A 12,050-nucleotide genomic window follows, 5' to 3' on the forward strand; every position below is an offset into this window, starting at 1 on the left:
GAATTTTTATACTAAATATGGCTGAACGCAATGCGAAACACTATAGATTTGTTTGTTTCCAAACTCAAAAACACTTTTAGCAGAACAGTCTTGCATTGGAAATCCACATGGCTCTATCAATAGCCACTATCTTGTCTAATTCTGCTGCAGCTAAAACTTGGATCTCATATCTTCTCGCTTTTCATTAAAAAACGATAAAAATAACAATAGCGATAAAATCCTTGCTTAGTTTAGACACGAAAAATTTAATGTACTATTTTCCGGTTCGAGCAGTTAGATGATTGTCAATCGAATGTTTTGAAATGGTGGAGCAATTGTCAGAAAAACATTTCCTGATGAGTTACGCCAAGGTCACGGCCATTAAATGGATTATTATCGTTCATGATTCGCAATTATTTTATGGCGTCGGGCTATGAATAAACTTAAAGGATTCCGCTTTGATTACACATGTTTGACTAAGCATTTGCTGAATGCGCTTAATCTTTCTTCCTCATAACGTAACATTGAGAATAACCGTATACATTTTTCCAATTTTCCAATTTTTTTTCTTTTCTTTTTTGTTCTTGTATTTTTTTTATTGCTTAGATGGGTGGACGAACTGAAAGCCCACCTGGTGTTAAGTGTTTACTGGAGCCCATAGACATCTACAACGTAAATGCGACACCCACTTTGAGATATAAGTTCTAAGGTCTCAGTATAGTTACAACGGCTACTCCACCTTTCAAACGGAAACACACTACTGCTTCACGGTAGAAATAGGCGGAATGGTGGTACGGTTAGTGTTCGGACTCACAAGAGGTCCTACCACCAGTAAAAAGGAAATTAGGATATTAGATTAGTAGTGGCGGTTTGCTTTACTGGTCATTTGCCTTCGATTATATTGATGAGTTTCTGATCTTATTCTGCAGAAGATGGTTTTCTTTTCGTTAAAATTTTATATTACAATATTGTAAGATATAGTTAGTTAAGTATCTATGGTAACAAATGGGTTGCACACTGTCAATATAATTCAAAAGATCATCATCGTATCTCGTGTCTCGTGCTAAATAATAAGATCCAATCTTTTGCAAATGAAGCATTATTATTTATGAACCAAACCGTGGACTTGATTAGATGTTACAGCGATAAAAAAATGTTTTATTGCATCTTTATTCATGTGCAATTACTCTGTTGAATGTTACATTTATTTTATGTTGACTTCTATTATAAAAACGGAGAAGCCGGTCATCTTTTATTTCCATAAAATGATGGTGATGTATTTATTTTGATAGTTCAGTTCCAATCAGATCATATTTTTTTTAAATCAAATGAAAATAATAATCTCCTTTTTAATATAAATCGTAAAAGTAGTATTTATTATATTAAAAAAAGATGTGCTTATTACGGAATTAGAAGTTAAATTAATGGTAGTGTTATTCTGATGTGTAAGCTATATTAATGTAAAGTTTCATCAAAATCCATTCATTGTTTTTGCTTGAAAAAGTAACAAACATACATCGATATATTCTTACAAGCTTTCGCGTTTCTAATATTAGTAGGAAGTTTTTTGGAACTATTTTTCATTTTTATCTCAATTCTAGAGTATGTCGCGCTAGCCGTTCCACGGTACCTTATAGCTAGAACGACTCAGCCCTCTCAACCCCGATTACTTAGGTATGTGTATCTTAGTGCAACTTAAAGCCATTTTTTAAGCCACACCGTGGTCAAAAGAAAAAAAACCCGAAGGTCGACAACCCTAATTCTAACGCAGGATAAGAGCGATGGCTGGAGACTTCGGTGAGGCTGGAGACTTCGGAGAGAGGCTCGGCTTTCTACTATCCTCATCTGCGAAGACAGGCCTCCTTATTATCTACATACTCTCTCTATATTACCTTCATTATTATCACCTATTATTGAAGTATATCAGCGATCATTCAGTCTATAACAGTCTATAAAAATATCGCCCTAGCCCAAAAAACAAGAAATTAAAACCTGAGCAGAGAAGGTCTCCCTAAGGCCAGGTCCGTGCGCCGTAAGGGATCACAAGGATCCGAAAAGTAAAAAATAAATAAAAGGAGCCAGAACTGTATTTTAACTTCAAATCTATGACAACACAAGTATTGATAACAAAGTCAGTTACGTTTCACACATAAGATCTAATATATTATTACTTTATTATAGAATGAGATTCAATATAGCCCGAGGCCTCACGACCTGTTGGACCTGACAGAGAAATTTGCTCTTTTGCACTCAGCCGTCTGGACGGCCTTGTTCTGAATCTATGACTATTTCATTTACAACTACTCTAAATGTTAATGTAATTATAGGCGGTTATTTTGTTTTAACTTTTAAGCTTTAAGGCTGTTCTGTCTGCATTTAGTCCTTAAGCTTAATCATAATTGTATAGACTAATAATAATATTATGAATTAGGTACATAAACGTTATCTCAATGACAAAAATTGCTGTTTATGTTATGAATGGTTTTCGAAGCAAAAGTAATAAAATGGTTTACTAGTGGTAGGACCCCTTGTGAGTCCGCACGGGTAGGTACCACCGACCTGCCTATTTCTGCCGTGAAGCAGTAATGCGTTTCGGTTTGAAGGGTGGGGCAGCCGTTGTAACTATACTGAGACCTTAGAACTTATATCTCAAGGTGTGTGGCGCAATTAGTCGTAGATGTCTATGGGTTCCGGTAACCATTTAACACCAGGTGGGCTGTGAGCTCGTCCACACATCCAGGCAATAAAAAAAAATGGTTTTAGTTGTGTTGATGAAAAAGTTGTGTAGATGAAAACTGTTGTCTGGAAGAGATCGCTTTTACCGTTGAGATCGCCTGTTGTACAAATTTCTATATTACTACTATTACTACTATTACTAGTACTATTTTCAATATTAACTAAGTTGGTTGTTGTTTACTAAGTTGTCGTTGTTAATTAAGTTGTTGTTGGTTGTTGACAGGTGGGTCATGAGCTCGTCCGCTCGTCGCGAATCTTTTAAAGTAATAATAATAGTGTAATATAATTTCAGTACTAAATTTTTCCTTTATTATACTTTCTTTTTTCTTCTCTTTCTTCTTTCTTTTACGATTTTTTCTGATTAAAACAAATGTTTTCACTAAATCCGATTATAAACATTGAAATACGTAAAGGAAATCGCAACTCTGAGTTTTAAACTTAATAATGTAAAGAGCTAATTTAACATAAACAAAAAAAAAAACACTTAAGCAATTCGAACTTCCTGCTTCTAAAGTAAATTTACGCAACAAATTTTATAAAAATTGTGAACAAGTATTGTGCCAAATCGAAGGGGCGACCAAATACGGTTACATATCAACAATATTTGGATAATTAAATTTTATTTTATATTATCAAGTGGCATTGTTAAGTCTGAAGTCATTATGATTTAGAAAGCGAATCTTATTTATTTATTTATTGCTTAGATGGGTGGAGGAGCTCACAACCCACCTGGTTTTAAATGATTACTGGAGCCCATAGAAAACTACACCGTAAATGCGCCACCCACCTTGAGATATAAGTTCTAAGTCCTCAAGTATAGTTACAACGGCTGCCCCACCCTTCAAACCGAAACGCATTACTGCTTCACGGCAGAAATAGGCCGTGTGGTGGTACCTGCCTGTGCGGACTCAAGAGGTCCTACCACCAGTAAAAATGGGATACTCTTCTTTAACTTTAGCGTCACCATTCCCTGGATCAGCTCGGTTTAGTTGTACGTTAAATAATATCGGGCTGGGGGTCTTAGTTAGTTCAACTCGGATATGCTCCGCCTATTCCCTACAAAGCGTAGGCGGAAGTCCGGCGATTTCCTCGTGATGTTTTTCGCTTTAGTTACTCACATTACAGTTTCGTCCATTCACGTTTTCCTCATTTATAAACTACAAATATTTACTTTGTCTCAAAACTAAAAATAGTTTTTTTTTTTTTTTTTTATGATTGAAAGTTTACTGGTGGCCCGAAGGCCTTTCCAGTTTCACCAGGACACGTGGGCGAGCAAAGGCTCAGCCAGGAGAGGTGGGATTTGCTAACAGCTACCCGAGCGCCTCCGAAGGAGACCTAACAGCTCAAGAGTAGCTGCTTCGCGAATGAATCTACTACCGGATCGGAATCGCGACCCGCTGAGAAGATCCGGCGAGAAACTCAGCGGGCTGATGCATGGGTTAGGTTGCACGTCGACCTCTTTGTCGAGTTCGACGAGTACGGTTACCGGGGTCCCTAAGCCTGCCCCTAGTATTAGAGCTGAAGGCATCTAATGCAAAGGTTATTGGATCTGATGGATCCGTAAGGACGTGTCTAGGGCGTCGACGGTGACTGGCTCCTGCATGATCAGGATTCGGGGAGTAGTCAGCGGCGGCAACGATAAGGCGATTATCATGACGCATAGCCTTATCGAAGTATCGTTCCGACGCTGACTTCATGTATTTCCGAATTGATTCGAGGCCCAGGTCGTCGTGTAGGTCCACGTTCCTCACGAACCACGGAGCCCCGACAGCTAACCTGCAGAAGCGGGATTGTAGGGATTGGAGGGTGTCTATGTGTGTGCGGGCCGCGTGAGCGAACACCACACTCGCGTAAGTCATGACGGGCCTTATGCAAGTTTTGTAAAGTGTCACCTTGTTCCGAAGGGACATTTTACTCCGCTTACAGATCATGGGGTAGAGTCTACCGAGAATAAACGCGGCACGGTCACGGACTGATTTTATATGCGGGCGGAATGTCATCGATGCATCCAGGGTAACGCCCAGGTACTTGACCTTCCTGGCCCAGGGTATGGGTTGTCTAAAGAGAGTAATCGGGGGTGTGAGATTCCTCCTCCTAATCCGGGAGGAAATCCGTGTGGAAGACTAAAAATCGTGTGTGATACCGCCACTGAGCTACAAGTGCAATTATTGGCCTGTTTTAAACCAGAAGGGAACTATTCGTAAAATCATAGATCGAATTTTAAACATTCACTAAATAAGACATGAAGGTCTTTCAGTAGGTACTATTTTTTTGTAGCTTAATTTATACTCAGTGATCATCAGATGATGATGATGAAGATGATCAGATAGAAAACATTTAAACTATATCAATAAAGTCCAAACGAAACTCGATTGCGAAAATTTCGATTATTTGCGGAAAAGTTCCTTAATTCATTGAATGATAATTCATTGAATGATATGATGAATGATACGTTTTATTATTTTTACAATCAAACATATGTTTTTTAAATAGCCGCAAAAGTCGAATTTGCATAAATCCTATAAAGTGTAGCATGAAACACTAGATCTTGCTAATAGAACTATTGCGTGTCAGCCATCCGTCACGCCCGTGTGTCACGACGGCCTTGTCGAGGTCATCTGAATGACCTATCGGAAAAGCATGAAATCAAATTATATAACATTCAATTCTCGTAGCAATCAGTTTTTTAGACTAATTAGTAATGTATAAAATAGAACGTTTAGGTCGCGTGCTAGCAGTCCGTTACGCCCGTGCGTACGACTTCAGCCTTGTTGAGGTCAGCGAAATTGCTCAAGGGAGAGGCATCGGATCAAGGTCAGTCCCCCATTACCACAGTCGGGCTCGCCTGTTGTCACTGCAGGGGTGTGTAAATGGAACTTTATTGTTTGCATCAATTTGCTTAATGGCTACTCAATCTAAATTTATAGCATTCTATTTTTATGTAATATGCAGGGGAAGTTTTTTTTGCTTAGATTGGTGGACGAGAGCTCACCTGGTGTTAAGTGGTCACTGGAGCCCATAGACATCTACAACGTAAATGCGCCAACCACCTTGAGATATAAGTTATTACGCAAATTATAATTTTGCAAGTTTGATTCTTATTGCACGATGTTATTCCTTCACCGTCGAAGTCGATCGTGGACATTTGTTAGGTACGTATTTCATTGGAAAAATTTGTATCCGCCTGCAGGATTCGAACACCGTTGCATCGCTAGATACGAATGCACCGGACGTATTATCCTTTAGGCCACGACGACTTCTAGTTGTCTTAGAGATACCACAGTAACGCTAGCGAGCAATCGAAAGTGAGACATTGAGGTATGCGATAAACCGCCGAATGCATTGCATTTGGAATTCTTGATCGTATTTGCGCAAACCAAGTACCCAGTATCAAGATTATCTATTTCGTCGTCTAGATAGACCAAAACACAGTAGTTAAGTCAAACAATTAGGTACACCTTCATAAAGGCCGTCGTTTCTAAATCACAGTTTTGCATTACAAATTTCATACTAAGTATATTCGAAGGAAAAACACCGTCAAATGTGTGCTTCTAATTTAGTTGCTCAGAGTAGATACTGACATTTAGGGCTTGGCCTTTTGTTCGTCCTCATTCTGATCAAAAACGTGAGATTCATGATAATGTTCCTATTCATTTAGAATTATGAGGATCATTAGTATGGTCTTAGCATTTTCATTTTGTTTTCATTCGCTTCCTGCTGATTTGATTTAGTTTAGAGTTTGCTTTATTGCACTGCAAAATGAACACAAATGGAAAACATTACGTACGAAAATATAATAGGCAGTCTTAACGCTATGGGCAATCTCTTCCAGGCAACCGCCAGGTGGGCAAGAACTTTAAAGCTGTATTATGTTTTCCTTAAAATATTCACGGCCTGTTCTTTTCCCGTCAAGAGCGCAATAATTCGTTGAACGTTATTAAAGAAAATAGTTCTAGATTCATTTTAATTCTGTAGTTAATCAAGATACTACTCGTTACTCGTTAATTCGTTTGTACGTATTTAATATAAAAGTGTGTCAAGGGATCAATATTGTAAATAGTATTTAGTTTTTCTTAGAATCAATAATGAAACCCGGTCGGTAATTATTACGTACTTTTTATAAGTTGTAGTTGCTTGTTTTTTTTCTCAGATAGCAAAATAAACATTTAAAATTCGTAATACTCGTATATCTAAATTAAGTCCCGCCGGTAATGCTGGCCAATCTTTGATGACCTGCTGAAGCTTTCCTTTAAATTTCATAGAAATTGGCCCAGCCGGTTCGGAATCTATACACAAATCGACTTTTCCATGTATAGATTAAATGCAGGCTTACTACTTTAGTATATTTATTAAAGATATTACATTTTATTTTAATAGAACTTGAATGACATTTCATTTATAAAACTTTTTGTCAGAATACACCAGACTGAAATCTAGTGCAGTCGTGGCCTAAAGGATAAAACGCCCGTTGTGTTAGTATCAAGTGGTCAATTAAAATTTTGTTTAAATAAATTAGTCACGTTTAAAATGATAAAAAAACCTAGACGTGCAAACGATGCCATGGCCCTCCTGATGTTCAATATAGTCCATAGACAACAGAACGTGAATGCCATCATCTAGCTTGAGATACGAAAACTCAAATGTATAGGAAATGATTATCGCACCCTTCAAACCAGAACACAAGGCTGCTCTGTGGCAAAAATAGACATGATGGGGGTATTTATCCAACTACGACAATTGGCAATTGTATTGGCACAACTACGACCTGGAATAAGTATCATTTCCAGTGTTACTAAATAACATTCATTACCGTAGTGTGACCATAATTAAACAAAAAAAACTCCACAGTAAAAGTATCAAATAAATTATATCACAAATAGAGCCTTAAGTCAGTATTTCTTGTGATAACTTTAGTTTATAGGTTTACTTGAGGTAAATTAGAACATGCTACATCGAAAAGACATTAGATAATAGTCGAGAAAGTAGGGTAGGCACTTAATCTACTTGAGGATGAGCGAAAAGAGAACGAAGTGATCTCTGTCCTACAGAGCAAACGGGTATGACAGAAACATGTTCTTAGTTAAAAATATATTTTTTAAGCGCTTCAAAATTTGGAACACTCTTAAAGAATAATGCAGACTCGTCGTTGGAAGTCGTCGTGGCCTAAAGGATAAGACGTCCGGTGCATTCGTGTTGAAGCGATGCACCGGTGTTCGAATCCCGCAGGCGGGTACCAATTTTTCTAATGAAATATGTACTCAACAAATGTTCACGATTGACTTCCACGGTGAAGGAATAACATCGTGTAATAAAAATCAAACCCGCAAAATTATAATTTGCGTAATTACTGGTGGTAGGACCTCTTGTGAGTCCGCGCGGATAGGTACCACCGCCCTGCTTATTTCTGCCGTGAAGCAGTAATGCGTTTCGGTTTGAAGGGTGGGGTAGCCGTTGTAACTATACTGAGACTTTAGAACTTGTATCTCAAGGTGGGTGGCGCGTCTACGTTGTAGATGTCTATGGGCTCCAGTAACCACTTAACATCAGGTGGGCTGTGAGCTCGTCCACCCATCTAAGCAATAAAAAAAAAATAAAAAAAAAAGACTCATAAATATTGCCTATTAATTATCCATTTAAATATTGTATAATTTTACCAATATCGGAAAATTTATATCCCAAAGCTACATAATATACCGGGTCATACAATTGTGCGTTTGTAATGGCTTTTTTATTTAATACCGCCTACCGTACTCTATAGAAAAAAAAATATAACAATTTCCCGAATGTTTTTTTTTATCCTGTGTTTTTTGCAGTCTAAATTAGTATGGTTGTGAATTTCCGAGTAGCATTTTGTACATTCATTAGTTATTTCGTGTTTTTTTATTACCGTGTGCGCTTCGTCAATTTTTTACTTTTAATTGTCCGAAAATATTCAATAAAAAGCTCTTAAATGTATGAGAAAATTTGAAATCGTAATTTCAAATTATATTGTATTGAATTACAGTCCCACAACACGACTATCTTGCTTGTTTCTGTGGCAGAGCGGTCATTGTGGGTTCCGATTCGAATCGTAGGACAGTTATTGTACGAAATAATTAACAGTCATATTTTTCAACTAACCTAATACAAATAAATATAACGTTACGTTATCATTGCGAAGTCGTTTTTTGTGTATTCTATCCACTTTATCTCGCTACAACAACGCACGGACAAGGTTGCGACGCTGTCATTGTTTGTGATATCGGTTCGAGAACAGTATGTCGTTTTACTCGATATCTTCCGGCATTTCCAACTGACATAAAAATATATTTAAAGTGGGAATAATTAGGTGTAACCATTGGCCACACCGACCTCGTTTGTATTATCTATGACCGACCTGACAGATGACAGATGACGCATGAATGACAGACATAATACGATTAGAAAAAAAATAGAAACGTAATTTGTTTGTGAGTTGATGATTAAATAAAATTTAACAAAATCGGTTATTTTATTGTGCACCGCGATCCCCCATATATTTATCGAAATTTTTAAAAATTAAGGACTTTCCACCGACTCCCCTTAATCAAGACTGCTTACATGGTTTTGAGTGACTCGACGGTCCAGTAGTTAGTGCTCCTGACTGCTGGACCGAGGGTTGTAGGTTCGATTCCCACATCGAGCAAACATTCGTATAATGAACAGTTTGTTTCCTTTTTGTCTGGGTACTTATTATCTATCTAGTGTGTATTTAAAACTAATAATTTTCTTCAAATTTTTTTAAATTGTTTTTATGGTCGGACATTCTTGTGTTAAGTTATTGCTGGAGTCGATAGACATCATAGTCTTCAATTGTACATTGCAACCTTTAAATAGGAACCTATGAATGCTTCGCGATAGAAATAGGCAAGGCGATTCATACGGGCCTACAATACACATTATATAAGTATATACTTATATAGTAGATCATGTACGTAACGGAAGAAATGATATGAGCAGTTTTATAATAAATAAACATGTATCCACCGCTGTAGACGGTTAAACGGGAGATCAACATACATTGGTACGAAGGTTGTATAAAAATGCGGTTTGATTGGTACACATATCTCCGGTTCCCGTAATTACGGCGAGGTAAAGTACACATCAGCTTTAAACTCCGATCATAAGATTTTATTCACAAAAAGGTCGGTAAAACAATTTTATTAAAAAAGATTTTGTACAATCTTCAATATCCATAAATTCTGACAATTAGTTTTAGTGTTGTAAAAGCATTTTTTATAAGGTGTATTACAATTCTATTTAAGGTTTACCTAATGATCATCATCTGTATTTTTATGGTAGTGAAAATATTGGAGCAAGCTTTACAACATTTAGAGGATTTTCAAAGCGCGCCTTAGAATACCTAAAGCATTTTTTATAGTTTTCCTCCCACGACTTACGTGATGCAACCGATCCGCTGTGTATTGATGACCAAATATTCCTTCTCAACATATCGTACCTTTAGAATCCAAAATTCTTGTTTTTTTTGGTAGACGCCAAAAATGTAAATGAAAAATTTTAATTTTTTAGTTTCGATTTTAATATGTACTTTAAGCCTTAAAGCGCATCATACCTTATGCGCTTTATTTAAAAGAGACGGAAAGCGACCTTTGACCTTTTCTAGACTAACATTTTAATTTAATTTATAAACTGATAGAATACATGTTTATAAGTAGTCAAAGTTGATAAGTAATTTCCTTAAAAGAAAATTAGTTAAGCCACTTCAATTCTAAAGCTGCGAAATGTAGAAATCTATATATATAAAAATGAATTGCTGTTCGTTAGTGTCGCTAAAACTCGAGAACGGCTGGACCGATTTGGCTAATTTTGGTCTTGAATTATTTATGAAAGTCCAGAGAAGGTTTAAAAGCAAATAAATATGAAAATGCTCGGAATTAAATAAAAATAACAATTTTGTTTTTTCTTTTATGTGTCCCCCGTCGGACGGATTCCTTTTGTTTGTTTTAAGTTTATTTTATACAAAAGTTTAGGTCTTTTATTTGTCGATTGAGGCACTACGAAGTCTGCCGGGTCAGCTAGTTTGTAATAAAAATCGTGCTAATATTGTCAGCGTGTATCATAACTCACCTCCCTCGTCCGGGATGACATCTGTTGTCAGCTCCACGACAACTGACACGTCATAAGTGTCGACCTCCAGTTTTTACCGGGGACCGACCACCGAAACAAATCCACAATCACATCACTTCACTGAACTGCTTCACTTTCAACGGATGGTATGCGATCGAATTATTCCTCTTTTGTTTTTTGTCTATTGTTCGCTGTTGTCGTACGTTCGTTCGCGTTATGTTAAACAAAATTCAGTCCTAATGAAATAAATAAAAAGATTCGTTTTTGTAAATGTTTTGGCTTTGATTCTTGTGGCAGTGCTTTATTTGGAACTTAATTTATTTAGTGTACAAAACCCTTATCAGTTAATTGGATTGATTGTATGTTAACGAACATATTTTAGCACAACGACCTATGAAAGTGAGGTGTAGGGCATGTCAAGGTCGTACTTTGGTCTTACTGAAAATAGAATAATATAACCGTATTAATCAATGGTATGCAGTCTATACCTTATGTTAAGAATTTCAAGATTTTACTTGGAATTCTTAGCTTCATATTATGTAAGCAGGTTATGTTATTAAAATGTGCCTCTATGTTTGTAGCATCCACATAATCCGTTTGAAATGAAAATATGATTTATTGTTTTCCTTATCTTAATATAGTGTTATATGCAATTGTCTTAAGACATCTATTCGACTAACCACCTATTTGTAAGTGTACGAATGTCATGGATGCTTAAAATTGAATGCAAAGAATTTGTCGGATTTGCATATTGCCACAGGCATGCGATATGCATGTGACAAATCAAACGCGACGGATAAGTATAGACTTTCGTGACACCTGAAGATTAGATAGAAAAATACGAGCGTCAACATTTCCTGGTTGTAACGCTTATTGTGAACACAAGTAGGTACTAATCTTCGTATCTATTTCTGCACGAACCAGCCAAGCCATGGCTTCGGGCTAGGATGACGAGATTGTCCTTATACATGTGTTAATAAATAACCCAGTTGAAAGTTCTATCGCACCTATCAAACAAAGAAATAAAATAATCAATTAAAATTCACTTTGATTTGATCTCAATCAAAGGGCACCGTTAATCTTTAAGCCTTTAGTGGACTATGAATTTATATGTCAGTTTTCTATAGCTAATTGAGTAAAAAGCATATTTTTGTGTTAGGAAACCTTAAAAATAAATTAGTCAGTTTTTCCAGTTATATTTTTTATTTTTTATTTTTATTGCCTTTGTA

At 36.6% G+C, this 12,050-nt stretch overlaps 2 protein-coding genes across 7 annotated transcripts in view; both read right to left on the reverse strand.

The window, feature by feature from the left end:
* Window positions 1-12,050, reverse strand: part of LOC114240756 (uncharacterized) — a 259,933-nt gene that overhangs the window by 169,059 nt on the left and 78,824 nt on the right. For 5 of the 6 annotated variants that reach the window (XM_089729688.1, XM_028171410.2, XM_028171409.2 and 2 more), the window contains exon 2: window positions 10,822-11,057. The exons of the other annotated variant lie outside the window; for it this stretch is intronic. The gene's annotated coding sequence lies outside the window, so the exon portion shown is untranslated. The remainder of the gene's footprint in view (window positions 1-10,821; window positions 11,058-12,050) is intronic. 6 annotated transcript variants of the gene reach the window in all.
* LOC114240824 (uncharacterized) overlaps window positions 1-12,050 on the reverse strand; it is a 327,083-nt gene that overhangs the window by 155,389 nt on the left and 159,644 nt on the right. The gene's annotated exons all lie outside the window — the stretch shown is intronic.

The sequence above is a fragment of the Bombyx mandarina genome, chromosome 09 (assembly GCF_030267445.1).
Source record: "Bombyx mandarina strain Sakado chromosome 09, ASM3026744v2".
Taxonomy (NCBI): Eukaryota; Metazoa; Arthropoda; class Insecta; order Lepidoptera; family Bombycidae; genus Bombyx; species Bombyx mandarina.